Source organism: Chelonia mydas, chromosome 4, assembly GCF_015237465.2.
Source record: "Chelonia mydas isolate rCheMyd1 chromosome 4, rCheMyd1.pri.v2, whole genome shotgun sequence".
Lineage (NCBI taxonomy): Eukaryota > Metazoa > Chordata > Testudines > Cheloniidae > Chelonia > Chelonia mydas.
This window is the reverse complement of record NC_057852.1, coordinates 381121-398082: the sequence shown is the minus strand read 5'-3', so window position 1 is coordinate 398082 and position 16962 is coordinate 381121. Positions and strand designations below refer to the sequence as shown.

General features: G+C 55.4%; 1 protein-coding gene across 1 annotated transcript in view; it reads right to left on the bottom strand.

The window, feature by feature from the left end:
• The window catches only part of LOC102930774 (class I histocompatibility antigen, F10 alpha chain), a 1343638-nt gene that overhangs the window by 1262485 nt on the left and 64191 nt on the right, over nt 1–16962 (bottom strand). The gene's annotated exons all lie outside the window — the stretch shown is intronic.

The following is a 16962-nucleotide window of genomic DNA, read 5'->3' as shown; positions in this document are numbered from 1 at the left end:
AGTCTGGTCCTGGAACCACAGATCCACCAGCAGAAGGTACAGACATTTCCTGGTGGGTCAGCTGCCTGCTGGGAGGAAGTTCTTTCTTCTTCCTTCCTTCTCTTTCTCTTCTCAGCTTTGAGTACAAGGTGCTTCTCCTTGAAGTGGGCCACTGCCTGATGGAGAATGTGGTGCCACTGAGGTCGATTGGTGGCTTGCTCCTCCCAGCTTGTGATGTCTGTGACAGCTGGTCACCCCCAGGGTGCAGTCTAGGAGCCGCTGGAACTGCTGTGCCCCCTAACCATCCAGTTGGGTTGGCCTTTCTCACACTGCTCTGCTGGTAACTCAGCCAGCCTCTCCAGCCCCTGTTATCACTCAACATGACAGCAGATGGTACCACACACCCAACTGAGTAACCTGAGTGCTTTACCTAAGCCATTTATGGATTAACTAGGCAAGCCCCAGCCAATTCCCAGCTCCCCAATCTTGCACCCCTAGTGGATATAGACCCAGAATTATACCATCATGCCCGGCACAGGGATCTGTACAATGCAAGCTCATTAGTATAGTTCGCTTTCCCCTTGATGTGGGAAAAATATGCACGCAGCTTTTGCTAACTGAGCTGAGATTTTTTTCTAGCACTTCACTCAAAAATGCACTGGTTAAGATAAAACATAAAACAAGTTTATTAACTGCAGAAAGATAGATTTTAAGTGATTATAAGTGATAGCAAACAGAACAAAGCAAATTATCTTGCAAATAATCAAAAATGCAAGCTAAGCCTAATATACGAGATAGATAGGATTTGAATTAGCAATATTTCACCCTGACTGATGATACAAGCAGGCTTGCAGATTCTTAAGGCACAAGCTGCATCTGTCTAGCAGCTTAGGTTCCCCTCCCCCATTCCCAGTCCTTTGTCTTCCAGAGTTTCTTTCAAGTGTTGAGTTGTGGGGGAGTGAAGACAAATAATGATTTACTGCCCACCTTATATAGTCTTTCCAAATGGTGGGAACCCTTTGTTTCAAGCCATGTTCCCATCCCAGTTTGTGGAAAAATACAGGTACCAAAATGGAGTTGTGTCATGTGCTCTGGTCACATGCCCTTGTATGCCTTGCCGAGTCATAGCAGCCATTAGTCATAGGCTGGCTGAAACGTTCCCCAGCGGGGACAAACCTTTTCCATGTCTATTGTCTTTGCTGATGGACCATTAGCACTATCTAGCTTCTTCCTTGTACCTGAAAGGCTAGCTGTGGGCGTGTCCAACTTCACAACATCTTTCAGTAACACATAGATAGCAAAACTTCATAATTTCATATACAATGATAGCACATACAATCCAATGAAATATTAATGTTTAACAGATCAAGGCATTCAGAATGATACCTCACAAGGCATACTTACTACAAAACATAACCTAATTATATGACAGTGGTGAATATGGGGGGTACCAGGGTGTCACAATGTGCACATCAGTTTTCCTGAGATACACTTTCAGTGTGTCTTTGTAATGTTTCTTCTGACCATCACAGGGTCTTTGACCATGGGTGAGCTGAGAGTAGAGGGCTTGTTTTGGGAGGCAAGAGTCTGGCATTCGCACACAACGTCCAGCCCAGTGGTTTTGGTGTATGAGGATCATTGCTTCAATGCCGGTAACATTGGCTTCAGTGCAGTAATTGTCCCACTTGATGCAAAGGATCTTCCGGAGGCATCATTGGTGGTACCTCTCCAGACTCCTGGTCACCCAGGTTTTCCATGCATAAAGGAGTGTAGGAATAACTATTGTCTTATGGATTTGGATCTTAGTGTCCTTCTGGAAATCACAGTCCATGAAAACGTGTTGAAGCAGTTTCCCAAAGGAAGCACTTGCACACTGGATCCTGCACTGGATCTCACTGTCAAGAGAAAGGTGGCTACTGAGGTAGCAGAAGTGCTCAACAAAGTCTGTCCATTGTTGGCGATTTGTGGTGGGTCTTGTGCAAGTCCTGAAGAAGGCTGATGCTTTAATCTTCTCAATATTGAGTGAGAGTCCTAAGCTTCACAGAATCACAGAACTGGAAGGGACCTCGAGAGGTCATCAAGTCCAGTCCCCTGCACTCATGGCAGGACCAGCACCCTCTACAACATCCCTGACAGGTCTTTGTCTAACCTGCTCTTTAAAATCTTCAATGATGGAGATTCCACAACTTCCCTAGGAAATTTATTCCAGTGCTCAACCACCCTGACAGTTAGGAAGTTTTTCCTAATGTCCAACCTAAACCGCCCTTGCTGCAATTTACGTTCATTGCTTCTTGTCCTGTCCTCAGAGGTTAAGGAGAACAATTTTCTCCATCCTCCTTGTAACAACCTTTTAGATATTTGTATACGGTTATCATGTCCCCTCTCTGTCTTCTCTTTTCAGACTGAACAAACCTAATTTTTTTTTCAATCTTCCCTCATAGCTCATTTTTCCAGGCCCCTAATCATCCTTGTTGCTGTTCTCTAGACTCTCTCCAATTTGTCCATATCTTTCCTGAAATGTGGCGCCCAGAACTGGACACAATACTCCAGTTGAGGCCTAATCCGCATGGAGTAGAGTGGAAGAATTACTTCCCGTGTCTTGCTTACAACACATCTACTAATACATCCCACAATGACATTTGCTTTTTTTGCAACAGTGTTACACTGTTGACTCATATTTAGCTTGTGGTCCACTATGACCCCTAGATCCCTTTCCACAGTACTCCTTCCTAGGCAGCCATTTCCCATTCTGTATGTGTGTGGCTGATTGTTCCTTCCTACGTGGAGTACTCTGCATTTGTCCTTGTTGAATTTCATCCTATTTACTTCAGACCATTTCTCCAGTTTGTCCAGATCCTTTTGAATTTTCATCCTATCCTCCAAAGCACTTGCAACCCTTCCCAGCTTGGTATCACCTGCAAACTTAATAAATGTAATCTCTATGCCATGATCTAAATTGTTGATGAAGACATTGAAAAGAATCGGACCCAGAACTGATCCCTGAGGAACCCCACTTGTTATGCCCTTCCAGCCTGACTGTGAACCATTGATAACTACTCTCTGGGAGCAGTTTTCCAACCAGTTATGCACCCACCTTTGGTAAGCTTGTGCAAAAATCCAGTTTGTACTGAAGATCATTCTTGATATGCGCAGCTATGGCAGAGTGATCAGCATACTGAAGATCAGTAATGGACACCGTGAGGACTTTAGACTTTGAGTGGAGATATTGAAGATTAAAAAGCTTCCCATCCATTCTGTATTGAATGTCAACTCCACTGGGGAGGTGGTCTTTTACGAGGACCAAAATGACTGCTAAATAGATGGAGAACTTGTTTGGGACAATAAAGCATCCTTGCTTATCCCAGTTTTAGTGGTGAAAGGGTCCATCTCTGGGCCATTACAGAGAACTGTGGCTGTCATCTGATCATGAAGAAGCCTTAGGATCTTTACAAATTTTGGAGGGCAACCAAATTTGGCCAGCACCTCCCACGGGGCTTCAAGACTGACTGAGTCGAAAACCTTTGTCAAATCAACGAAGGCCATGTACAGGTCCTGATTTTACTCCCAAGACTTTTCCTAGATTTGGTGGTCAACGAAGATCGTGTCGGTTGTCTTGTGGGATGGTCTGAAACTGCACTGAGATTCTGGCAATATTTTATCACCTAGGGGAAGTAATTGGTTTAAGAGGATATAGGTGAGAATTTTCCCTGCTGTGATAGCAAGGGGATAGGAGAGAATAGGACACCTACTTGCCCCTCACCGGCATTTGGCAGCACAGTGAGTGAGGTTCAGGTAAGGGTGACCCCCTCAGTCAGGGTGTGCTGAGCACCGTCCTGCTGCCCTTCACTCACGCAATCAGGATGACAACCTTCCATTGCCCCTGCACTCAACACTGGAGTGATTTGTAACCCACACCCAGGCGTAATCAATCGCTTTGGCAAAGCAGCTCCCTCTGCGGTGCACAGAGGCAGAGCAGGTCTGTCAGTGCAAGTACAGCCTGCTCCTGAAGTCCCCTCCCTCCCGCAGTTCATCACTAGGTGTCAGGGGAGAGCTCATTCAGACCCTGCTTACATCACCCTCTAAGACACTGGTTCTCAAACTTTTGGGGCTTAGGACCCATTTGTAAATGTTAATGGCCTGTGGCGACCCAAGAAATATTTTCAGGGTGGAGGCCCTGACATGGTTTTGGTTGGATCCTGCCCCCCAGGGGGGTTGGGGCGTGCCCAGCACTCAGCCCATAGCGGCAGCTCCTGCTGCTCCTGTGCTGTGGGGCTGGCTGGGCTTGGCTCTCCACTCTGGACGTTGCAACCTCTGGGGTTGCAGAACTCCTCGGGTATGGCCCTGCCCCCGACGGGACCAAGTCTGTGCTAGTGGACGTGTGACCTGACTCATGGGCTTGCAGGGCCAGGCACTGAAATCTGGCCTACCCGGACTCCCATCATCATGACGGCTGGGCCAAACCTGAGAGGTGCTGGGATCCCAGAGGCTGCAGAGCAGGGAGCAGGGAGGTGAGCCCAGCCAGCCCCGTGGGACAGGAGCCACAAGAGCTGCCCATGACCCTTTGAAATGTTTTGCTGACCCAGTTTTGGATCCTGACTCGTGGGTTGAGAAGCCCAGCCCTAGGGCAGTGGGGCTGAACCAGGACTCCTCAGCCTCCTGGGGGGCCATGAGCAAGTTTCAAGGGGTCCGCCAAGCAGGGGCAGCATTAGACTTGCTGGGGCCCAGGGCAGAAAGCGAAAGCCTGAGCCCTGCCATGTGGGTCTGAAGCCAAATCTGAGCAACCTAGCTTTGCCAGGGCCCCTGTGGTGTGGGGCCTGGGGCAAGTGCCCTGCTTGGTACCTGCAACAACATCCCTGGCTTTCACATGCAGAGAAAGAGTTGCTATGACACAGGTGATCCGTGGAGCTTTTATAGCATGTTGGGGGGGGCTCAGAAAGAAAAAGTCTGAGAGCCCCGGGTCTAGGGACTCTTTGCCCATGGCGAGATGTGAAGCAGCCACAGGGCGCAGGAGTGAGACCACCAGGCCCTGCTGTATGAGCTGCTCTGCAGTGCAGGCTCAGCCGTGTGGGGGAGCTGTTCCCAGTGCGAAGGAGGGAGGGGATGGGCTGTCAGGAGAGCTGGGGAAGGGGATTTGGCAGCTGGGCCAGGAGAAGGGGCATGAAAGCCCAGCCCCAGGGCTGTGTGGATACAAACTGGTCATCAATGAGTTTAGGCTTGAAATTAGGTGAAGGTTCTAACAATCACAGGAGTGAAGCTCTGGAGCAGCCTTCCCAGGGGAGCAGTGGGGGCAAAAAACCCAACTGGAGTCAAGACTGAGCTTGATAATTGTAAGGACTGCTTCCAATGGCAACTGCCCATCTGCGACGGCTAGGAGCAGATATCTCCAAGGACTGGTGACGGGACACTAGATGGGGAGGGCTCTGAGTTACTGCAGGGAATTCTTTCCCAGGTGTCTGGCTGGTGCGTCTTGCCCCCAAGCTCAGGGTCTAACCGATGACAGTATTTGGGGTTGGGAAGGAATTTTCTCCTGGGTCAGAATGGCAGAGACCCTGGGGGGTTTTCGCCTTCCTTTGCAGCGTGGGGGATGAGTCACTTGCTGGTTTAAACCTGTGTAAATAGTGGATTCTCTGTAGCTTGAAGTCTTTAAACCATGATTTGAGGACGTCAGTACAGGTTAGGGGTCTGTTACAGGAGCGGGTGGGCGAGGTTCTGTGGCCTGCGATGTGCAGAGTGCCAGACTAGATGATCATGATGGTCCCTTCTGATGTGGATGGTGGTGTAAGAGGCCAGGGGAGTCTAAGCCTCCCCAAACAGGATGCGACTTTGGAGCACCACCGCCAAAAGGGCACCTGGGTTTTGGCCCTGCCCGTGCTCCACCCTGAGGCCCCGCTCCAGTTTATCCTTTTCCCCTGTGGCCCCACTTACACTTCTCCTTGTCCCGACTCTGCTCCACCTCTTCCCCTTGAGCCCTGCTGTCACTCTGCCTCTTCCTACCCCTGCTCCACCTCTTCCCCTAAGGCCCCCTGCATGGCAGCCTTGGGGGGCTTTGTGAGAAAAGGCTTGAGCGGCGGGCGGAGGGGGCCGAGTGGGAGCAGGGCTTGGGGTGCAACGGGGGGTGAAGCATGAGCAGGACTTCAGAGGCAGAAGCCTGAGTGGGGGTGGGGCCTCAGGGAGGAGAGGGGGCAGGACCACAGTCCAGACGCACCTAGCTTCCCCAAATGCAGGAGTCACCCCCCCCCCCCCATGGCTTCTGACCTTATAACCTAGGAGTCTACGAGACTGCGCAAGGGCGTGTATTTCAAACATCTGGAAGCAGGGCCAGGAGAGGGGCCGAGAGGCACAATCAGGGACGTGGGGTAGGAGTCAGGGTTCAGCCCAGGGGTGAGGTGCTGGCAGAGGGTGACAGAGCAGCAAAAAAGAACATCCATGAGTCAGTACCTGCTGCTGGCAGCAAAAGATGTCAGGAGATGTTTGTGACATTACATTCGGGCGCCAGGCAGTGGGTGACCGTTTTCAAACTCTGGGGCATGTCATCCTTGAAAACCTCTGTGCCGAATGGAGGGCAGAAATTGGACGGGCGGGGGGGGGGGCGCAGATATGCTTGCCCTCGGTGCTAAAATGCTTAGTTATGGCCCTGCAGTTAGGCATCTACTGGGATTTTCAAAAAGCACCCAGGTGCCCAACTCCCATTGGAAACTCAGCGCCCAGGCACCTTTGAAAATCCCACTAGGCACCTACCTGCATCATTAGAGATCAAACCACCTTGGAGACTTTGGGCTCAAGTGACTTGGCTAAGGCCACCCAGGGAGTCGGTAGCAGGGCAGGGAATTGTGCAGCCTGACCCTGGAACTGCCTTCAGAGCCGCACCTGCAGCGTCTCAGATCCCCGAACTGTCAGCACAGGCCGCGGGGTGTTGAGTTACGGCTCCCGCTCAGTGTGTTCTGGGGCACAGGGGCTCAGCGCTGCCGTTACCCTGCTCAGGGCCTGTCGGTCAGACCATGGTTCAATGATGTGCAATAAAAGAGGAGACTCTGACCCCAGAGGCTCCCTTGCCACCACTCCCTTCTGCAGCTCATAAACTGCTGCTTGTTGTCGCCCTTTGTACCCCGCGCTCCCGGCCTGCACCTTCCTGCTGCTGTTACCCAAGCTCACTGTCTCAGCTGGATCATAAACGGGGGGCGGGGGGCGGGGAGAATGCCCGGGGAATGGTGGGTAGAGCTGGACAGTAACTAGGGTGTCTTGGTAACTTTCCCCTTCATTTTTAAATCCAATTCTTCTCTCTCATTCTCCCCAGACTGAGCTTATTTTCCTGGAAAGAAATTATGTGGTGACATAGAGACCAGCCGACAAAATCCCAGTGTTAGTTTCTCTTTGCTCTTCCACGTCAGTTACCCGGGGTTTGCCACAGTCACGCTGACAGCTGCACCTTGCTTTGATCTGGGCCCGGATGGGGCTGGGCTGTGAACTTCAGACTCGGGAGCAACAGAACTCGCTCAGCTCAGCCCAGAGGCTGTTGGTACATTCGGGCAGGTTCGTTGTCAGGGGCAGGACCGGGGAAGCCAGAGCAGATTTAACAGAGGAGTCAGAACTCTGTGAGCTCACCTCAGTGCCCCTGCAGGGAGGGTGCCTGCCACTGGCACCCAGCGAGGGTCCTCCGGGCCCTTTTCAATCGCCCAGGTGGGCCCCAGGACAATTCCCCCTTTCCCCCCCTTCCCCCATTGGCAGGCCTGTGGGAGTCAAGCACCTAACTCACACAGGCTCTTTTGAAAATCCCTCTAGGCTCCTGTCTGCATCTTTAGGTGCCTAAATCTGGCACAGAGACTAAGAGGCAGATTTTGGACAGTCTGTAGGTGCCTAAATATACAGTTAGGCAGGGCCCTAACGAGGGGAGGGGGGCGAGCAGGACAGCCACCTGGGGCACAGAGCCAGCAGGGGCCATAAAGATGGGGCAAGGCGCAGGATTGGGCCCTGTGGCTTCAGCCCCCCTCCCGCAGGGTTGGGCCCAGTGGCTTCAGCTGGAGGTCAGAGTGCTCATGGCACCCCGCTCCCTGCAGGCTCATGCATCCAGTGACCCCGGCCGGAGCAGGCCCTTCCCACGGTGCTGACCATGGCAGGGACAGTGGGTGGTCAGGGCTCTGGGTGCACGGCTTGGCCCGTACGGAGCATGCTCAGTAACATCTGACGCTCTCACCGGGATTAAAACCTGCCGCTGTTCACGGGGGTTAAAGGGGGGCAAAGAGGGCAAATCAGAGGGGAGAGATGGGCAGGGTGTGAGCAGGGGGCAGAACCTGACTGGAACAGGAGCAGAGAAGGGCTCCTGGGGTGGGGGGGGGATGATTGCTCTCTCTAAATACATCAGAGGGATCAATACAAGGGAGGGAGAGGAGTTATTTCAGTTAAGCACCAATGTGGACACAAGAACAAATTTCAGAGTAACAGCCGTGTTAGTCTGTATTCGCAAAAAGAAAAGGAGTACTTGTGGCATCCGATGAAGTGAGCTGTAGCTCACGAAAGCTCATGCTCAAATAAATGGGTTAGTCTCTAAGGTGCCACAAGTACAAGAACAAATGGATGTAAACCGGCCATCAACAAGTGGAGGCTTGAAATTAGACGAAGGTTTCTAACCAACATAGGAGTGAAGTTCTGGAACGTTCTTCCAACGGGGGGCGGGGAGGGGGGAGGAGGGGAGCAAGGGGGGGCAAAAAACCTAACTGGCTTCAAGACTCAGCTTGACAAGTTTATGGAGGGGATGGCATGTAGCCCATTCGCGACTGCTCGCAGCAAATATCTCCACCAGCCATTTAGGGGAGCGCTAGACGGGGAGAGCTCTTTGCAGAGAATTCTTGCCCAGGTGTGTGGCTGGTGGGTCTTGCCCACATGCTCAGGGTCGAACTGATCATCAGATTTGGAGTTGGGAAGGAATTTTCCCCTGGGTTAGATTGGCAGTGAACTTGCGGGGGAGGTGGGGAGTGTCACCTTCCTGTGCAGCCTGGGGCACAGGTCACATGCTGGTTTAAACTACTGAAAATGGTGGAGTCTCTGTAACTTGAAGTCTTTAAACCATGATTTGAGGACTTCAGGAACTGAGACAGAGGTTCTGGGTCTATTAACAGGAGTGGGTGGATGAGCTTCTGTGGCCTGCAATGGGTTTTTTTCTTTTCTTTTTATACCACGGGTTGGATTATGTGACTTCCAGTCTGACTGATTTCATAGCCTGGTGCCAAAACCTCTTCATTTTCATTTGCTCCACCAACAGGGTTGCCTTTCTCAACTGTTATTTTGCTTCTCAAACCAGCCATTAGTGTTTTTTTCACGTCATTGCTTGTGTGTAAACTTGGTTCTCAAATATTACTCCTGTTGGAATTCTGCAACTGTTCCATTTGGAGCTACAGTACTTCCAACAGGAGTACAAATATTCACTGAGGCCAGTATACTATCTCATATTAAATCCTTCTCAGAGGCAACATTCTCAAAGGCAAAAATCTACTTTAATTTTTACTGAACATAAGAATGCCCAGACTGGGTGGGACCAAAGGTCCATCTAACCCAGTCTCCTGTCTTCCAGCGGTGGCCAGTGATAGGTGCTTCAGAGGGAACGAACAGAACGGGCAATCGTTGAGTGATCCTGTTGTCCACTCTCAGCCTCTGGCAATCAGAGACTAGGGATATGGACACTCAGAGCATGGGGTTGAATCCCTGACCATCCTGGCTAATAGCCATTGATGGACCTATTGTCCAAGAACTTATCTAATTCTTTTTTGAACCCAGTTATAGTTTAGTCCTTCATAACATAATGAACACACATCTGCAATCCCAAGGGTGCTTGACAACCGCAAGAATTAAAAAATCATGAGTTATACACCCCCAAGTCATGAACTTTTAAAAAAGAAATAAGTGATAGTGGGTTTGTTGTATGTGCCTTTTTGTTCCTGAGCCTTTAGGGTACAGGAAGCCCAGATCCACAAAAGTAGGAGTCTAAACACTGGAGTGAACCTTGGCCTAGCCTCATACTTTTGCTGTTTCCTCTTCCAAAGAATTCATATACCTAAGACCATATGTCCGCTACAAATGTATGTTAGCTGAAGTTACATGAGCATACAGCCACTGCAGTTAGGATGTCACTTGTGCGCGTGTCTACTTGACTTTTTGTGTCAGTGGTGAGTGTGCTCACCTGGAGCACTTGTACTGATTCAGAGTGCGGTGCACCATGGGTGTGTATCAACCATCCACCAGAATCTGCTACCATCATCTTTGTCATCACCCGGTCAAGGGGTAGCAGATCTTGATGTCTGGCGACTTGTCATAATTTACTACCACGACCAGATGACGATGGTAGCAAATTGTAACAAGCATTACCCTGTCTGTCAGAATTTGCTAAAGGTGGGCCAGAGGCAGAAGATTGTGATGGATGGTTGCAGCAGCCACCAGAATTTGCTACTCCTGACCAATGAGATACCAGATTGCTAGCAAGTTCTGATAGGGCACCAAGAACATTCACAGATGGCAGTAACTGGTCCTGGTAGCAAACTCTGTCAGGTGCAATTTTTGACATTACACCCTACCTCCTGGCAGTGGGTGACAGTTTTCAAACTGCGGGCCACGTTGCCCTTGGGAGGCGCACCCCTCAGTTTGAAAACCTTTGTGCTGGATGGAAGGCAGAAATCCAAGGAGGCACATGATCCCCTCTAGGGAACGCAAATATGCTTGCTTGTCCCGAGTGATAAAATGCTTGGCTACAGCTCTCCAGCAAGGCGTCTACTGGGATTTTCAACCTCCGCTAACTCCCATTGGAAGCTCAGTGCCCAGGCACCTTTGAAAATCCCACTAGGCACCTACCTGCATGATTAGAGATCAACCCACCTTGGAGACTTTGGGCTCAAGTGACTTGGCTAAGGCCACCCAGGGAGTCGGTAGCAGGGCAGCGAATTGTGCAGCCTGACCCTGGAACTGCCTTCAGAGCCGCACCTGCAGCGTCTCAGATCCCCGAACTGTCAGCAAAGGCCGCGGGGTGCTGAGTTATCGTTTCCGATGAAGTGAGCTGTAGCTCACGAAAGCTTATGCTCAAATAAATTGGTTCGTCTCTAAGGTGCCACAAGTCCTCCTTTTCTTTTTGCGAATACAGACTAACACGGCTGCTGTTCTGAAAAGTGTCCTCTCAGTGTGTTCTGGGGCACAGGGGCTCAGCGCTGCCGTTACCCTGCTCAGGGCCTGTCGGTCAGACCACGGTTCAATGATGTGCAATAAAAGAGGAGACTCCGACCCCAGAGGCTCCCCTTGGCCACCGCTCCCCTCTGCAGCTCATAAACTGCTGCTTGTTGTCGACCTTTGTACCCCGCGCTCCCTGAGATCACCATCTCAGCGGGATAGTGAACGGTGGGGGCGGGGAGAATGCCCCGGGGAATGGTGGGTAGAGCTGAACAGAAACCAGGGTGTCTTGGTAACTTTTCCCCTTCATTTTTAAATACTATTCTTCTCTCTCATTCTCACCAGGCTGAGCCTCTTTTCGTGGAAACAATAATGTGGCCACATAACAGAAGAGCTGATAAAATCCCAGTGTTAGTTTCTCTCAGCTCCTTCCTCTTCAGTTACCTGGGGTTTGCCGCAGTCACACTGACAGGTGCACCTGAGTCCGATCTGGGCCCGGATGGGGCTGGGCTGTGAACGCCAGACTCTGCAGCCACGGAGCTCCCGGTGTCCCCGCAGAACCACTGGGGGCAGCCCACAGGACGCTGTTACTTTCTGGCGGTTTCACTGGAAACCCAGAGGAGATTTAACAGACGGGGCAGAACTCCGTGAGCTCAGCTCAGCGGCCCCCTGTAACGACAACCTGGGGGTCGCTAGGCCCCTAACAACACACAGTGCGATACCCAGGTGGCGAGATGTGCACGAGGGCCAGACCCAAGGGCCAGTGGGAATCTGACCAGTGTCTGCAATGGCACCGGGTCAGGCTCTGAGGCCCAGAGAGTCCCAGGCCAGAGCTCACTGGTAGAAATGTTGGGCTGAACAGGCCCTGGAGAATCACCAAGTCCAGGCCCCTGCACTGAGGCAGGGCCCAGGAAATCTGGCTGACAGGGCTCCACCCTGGTCAGGGGATGGGCGTCCTCAGACCAGGCTTCATGCAGACAAGTCGGGGGTAGCAGAGAACAGCAGGAGGGAAGGGAGGGGGCCGTATTGTGTGTGTCTGTAAAGTAGCTGCCACATCCAACAGGAGCGAGGCCAAGCAGAGCCCAGGGGAAGCGATGGAGGGGGCAGTCGGAGTTGGGGTGCCAGGCTGGGCTGTCACAATGTGTGTTGTCTGTGTGACCTGGTTCGAAGGAGGCGAGGCAGGGGCAGCAGGTCCAGGGGTTAGAGCAGGAGATCTCTGCCCTATTTACAGCTGAGCTAATGGCTCCCTGCCCTCTCCTGTTCCCCCCGATACTCTGAGCTGGACGTGTCTGTCCCCAGGAGCTCAGTAATTCCCTCTAATACCTTCCCGCCGCCCAACCCAGCTCCCCTGTCCACGTTTGTGCTGGTGGCCCCAGGGGCCCCTCTCTGGGGAGTTCAGGAGGGGCGGGTGGTGCTGTGTCACTCTGAGGTGGGGCTAGTGATGAAGGGGCCAGCCAGGGCCACAGTACAGTCAGCACGTTTGTGTATTTTGCTGCTCACGGTTCTCAGTATCGGGGATGGTGTGTTCGCGCCTGGGAACCCCAGTCACCGACGTGTAACAAAGAGACGCCCCTGGCCCAGGGAGCTCACAAGCTACACGACAGACACCACAGGAGTGACAGGCTCCCAGTGCAGGCGTGGGCAGCGAGCGGGAGGAAACACTGAACCGAACTCGGCTGTGGGTGCTGACCACACTTCTTTGTCTGGTTTTAGGAGCAGGAAAACCTGGCCCCAGCACTACTGAATAACAGGCTGTTCTTGTGGGTTCCGGTCACGGTCTAACCGTTTTATTCCAAATGTGAACACAACGTCCCAATTGGATGGAAAGTGAGTGTAAACAGCGGCCCGTGGACCATTCATTGTCCCCTTCGAAGCACTGTGCTAGTCTCAGACCTCACACTCCTGGGTTTTCTTCCCACACTTCCTTCTGCAGGACAGATTCTGGGGATGGGCACACTTTACCCACAGCCTACTTAGTGTACGATTATTCATGGTGTTTCTCCAGCACTGAGGCCTCAGATGATCTCAGCCCTGCTGGATTTCATCGAATCGCAGATTTTAAACCCTGAAGGGACCATTAGATTTAGTCTCATCTCATGTGTAACACCGACCAGTGAATTTCTCCTGGTTGCTGAACCCAGTAACTTGTGTTTGACTAAAGCTGGGGCCGGCAGCCTTTCAGCAAAGGTGGGCCGAGTCTTCATTGATTCACTCTAATGTAAGGTTTCGCGTGCCAGTCATACATTTTAATGTTTTTTAGAAGGTCTCTCTCTATAAGTCTGTGTATTATATCACTAAACTATTGTCGTATGTAAAGTAAACAAGGTTTTCAAAATCTTTAAGAAGCTTCATTTAAAATTATATTAAAATGCTGATCTTACGCCGCTGGCCCGCTCAGCCCGCTGCCAGCCTGGGGTCCCGGCCCTGCCCACACAGAGCGGGTACCTACCTTCTCCCTGGTTCTGGCCCATTCTCTTCCTCTCTCGGCACTGAGCTGAGGGTGGGAGTGCACTGAGCACAGGGCTGGGGGTTGGGGTGTAGGGTTGGGCCAGGAGCTAGGATGACGGAGGGGGCTCAGGGTTGGGGCAGGAGGTTTGGGGGTGGAGTGCTTATCTGGGCAGCTCCCATTTGATGAGAGGGGTGCAGGTGGGAACGTGGGTGTGTGTGTATGCAGGAGCTCCGTTTTGGTGCTCAGGGTGGGGGTGGGAATGTGGGGGGTGCAGGTGTCAGGTCATGGGGTGTGAGGGGGCTGGGTATGTGTGGGGGGTGCAGGAGTCAGGGCTGGGGGCTGGGGGTGTGTGGGGGGGTGCAGGGGTCAGGGAAGAGGGCTGGGGGAGTGTGAGGGGGGTGCAGGGTCAGGGCAGAGGGCTGGGGGTGTGTGAGGGGGGTGCAGGGGTCAGGGGAGAGGGCTGGGGGTGTGTGAGGGGGGTGCAGGGGTCAGGGCAGAGGGATGGGGATGTGAGAGGGGGTGCAGGGGTCAGGGCAGAGGGCTGGGGGATGTGAGGGGATCCAGGGATCAGGGCAGAGGGCTGGGGGGTGTGAGGGGATGCAGGGATCAGGGCAGAGGGCTGGGGGTGTGTGAGGGGGGTGCAGGGGTCAGGGGAGAGGGCTGGGGGTGTGTGAGGGGGGTGCAGGGGTCAGGGCAGAGGGCTGGGGATGTGAGAGGGGGTGCAGGGGTCAGGGCAGAGGGCTGGGGGTGTGTGAGGGGGGTGCAGGGGTCAGGGAAGAGGGCTGGGGATGTGAGAGGGGGGTCAGGGGTCAGGGCAGAGGGCTGGGGGTATGTGAGGGAGGTGCAGGGTCAGGGCAGAGGGCTGGGGGTGTGTGAGGGGGGTGCAGGGTCAGGGCAGAGGGCTGGGGGTGTGTGAGGAGGGTGCAAGGGTCAGGGCAGAGGGCTGGGGTGTGTGTGGGGGTGCAGGGGTCAGGGCAGAGGCTGGGGGTGTGTGAGGAGGGTGCAAGGGTCAGGGCAGAGGGCTGGGGTGTGTGAGGGGGTGCAAGGGTCAGGGCAGAGGGCTGGGGGTGTGTGAGGGGGGTGCAGGGGTCAGGGCAGAGGGCTGGGGGTGTGTGGGGGTGCAGGGGTCAGGGCAGAGGGCTGGGGGTGTGTGAGGGGGTGCAGGGGTCAGGGCAGAGGGCTGGGGGTGTGTGAGGGGGGTGCAGGGGTCAGGGCAGAGGGCTGGGGGTGTGTGAGGGGGTGCAGGGGTCAGGGCAGAGGGCTGGGGGTGTGTGAGCGGGTGCAGGGTCAGGGCAGAGGGCTGGGGATGTGAGAGGGGGGTGCAGGGGTCAGGGCAGAGGGCTGGCGGTGTGTGAGGGGGTGCAGGGTCAGGGCAGAGGGCTGGGGGGTGTTAGGGGGTGCAGGGTCAGGGCAGAGGGCTGGGGGTGTGTGGGGGGGTGCAGGGGTCAGGGCAGAGGCTGGGGGTGTGAGAGGGGGGTGCAGGGTCAGGGCAGAGGGCTGGGGGTGTGTGAGGGGGGTGCAGGGTCAGGGCAGAGGGCTGGGGGTGTGTGAGGGGGGTGCAGGGTCAGGGCAGAGGGCTGGGGGTGTGTGGGGGGGTGCAGGGGTCAGGGCAGAGGGCTGGCGGTGTGTGAGCGGGTGCAGGGTCAGGGCAGAGGGCTGGGGGTGTGTGAGGGGGTGCAGGGTCAGGGCAGAGGGCTGGGGGTGTGTGAGGGGGGTGCAGGGTCAGGGCAGAGGGCTGGCGGTGTGTGAGCGGGTGCAGGGTCAGGGCAGAGGGCTGGGGGTGTGTGGGGGGGTGCAGGGGTCAGGGCAGAGGGCTGGGGGTGTGTGAGCGGGTGCAGGGTCAGGGCAGAGGGCTGGGGGTGTGTGGGGGGGTGCAGGGTCAGGGCAGAGGGCTGGGGGTGTGAGGGGGGTGCAGGGTCAGGGCAGAGGGCTGGGGGTGTGTGAGGGCGGTGCAGGGTCAGGGCAGAGGGCTGGGGGTGTGTGAGGGGGTGCAAGGGTCAGGGCAGAGGGCTGGGGGTGTGTGAGGGGGGTGCAGGGTCAGGGCAGAGGGCTGGGGGTGTGTGGGGGGGGTGCAGGGGTCAGGGCAGAGGGCTGGCGGTGTGTGAGCGGGTGCAGGGTCAGGGCAGAGGGCTGGGGGTGTGTGAGGGGGTGCAAGGGTCAGGGCAGAGGGCTGGGGGTGTGTGGGGGGGTGCAGGGGTCAGGGCAGAGGGCTGGCGGTGTGTGAGCGGGTGCAGGGGTCAGGGCAGAGGGCTGGGGGTGTGTGGGGGGGTGCAGGGTCAGGGCAGAGGGCTGGGGGATGTGAGGGGGGTGCAGGGTCAGGGCAGAGGGCTGGGGGTGTGAGAGGGGGGTGCAGGGGTCAGGGCAGAGGGCTGGGGGTGTGTGAGGGGGGTGCAGGGTCAGGGCAGAGGCCTGGGGGTGTGTGAGGGCGGTGCAGGGTCAGGGCAGAGGGCTGGGGGTGTGTGGGGGGTGCAGGGTCAGGGCAGAGGGCTGGGGGATGTGAGGGGGGTGCAGGGTCAGGGCAGAGGGCTGGGGGTGTGTGAGGAGGGTGCAAGGGTCAGGGCAGAGGGCTGGGGTGTGTGAGGGGGGTGCAGGGGTCAGGGAAGAGGGCTGGGGGTGTGTGAGGGGGGTGCAGGGTCAGGGCAGAGGCCTGGGGGTCTGTGAGGGGGGTGCAGGGGTCAGGGCAGAGGGCTGGGGATGTGAGAGGGGGTGCAGGGTCAGGGCAGAGGGCTGGGGGTGTGTGAGGGGAGTGCAGGATCAGGGCAGAGGGCTGGGAATGTGAGAGGGGGGTGCAGGGTCAGGGCAGAGGGCTGGGGATGTGAGAGGGGGGTGCAGGGGTCAGGGCAGAGGGCTCGGGATGTGAGAGGGGGGTGCAGGGTCAGGGCAGAGGGCTGGGGATGTGAGAGGGGGGTGCAGGGGTCAGGGAAGAGGGCTGGGGATATGAGAGGGGGGTGCAGGGTCAGGGCAGAGGGCTGGGGGTGTGTGAGGGGGGTGCAGGGTCAGGGAAGAGGTTGGGGGGTATGGGCTGGGGTGGTGGTGTTGCTCCCAGCCCCCTGCCTTGAGTGGCTCACGGAAGGGGGCTGGAGGAGATATGCCGATTCCACCCCCTTCCCCATGGTCCCCAGAGCAGTTTTCCCTCTCCCCATCCCTGGCAAGGGCTGTGAGCTGATGGGCGGCAGGGAGGGAGAGGGGCAGGGGCAGGAACCCGGCACGCTGGGGGAAGAGGTGGGGGAGCGGGGAGCTCGCCTGCCCTGCAAGGAGAGCGTCTGGGGCGGAGAAGAGCAGGCCGGGGCGGGCAGGATTTTTAGCGGCACGCTGCTGTCTGCCGGGGTCCTGGCCTGGGTTCGGCAGCGGGCTGAGTGGGGCTGTGTGCCGGGGGCAGCAGGGTGCCG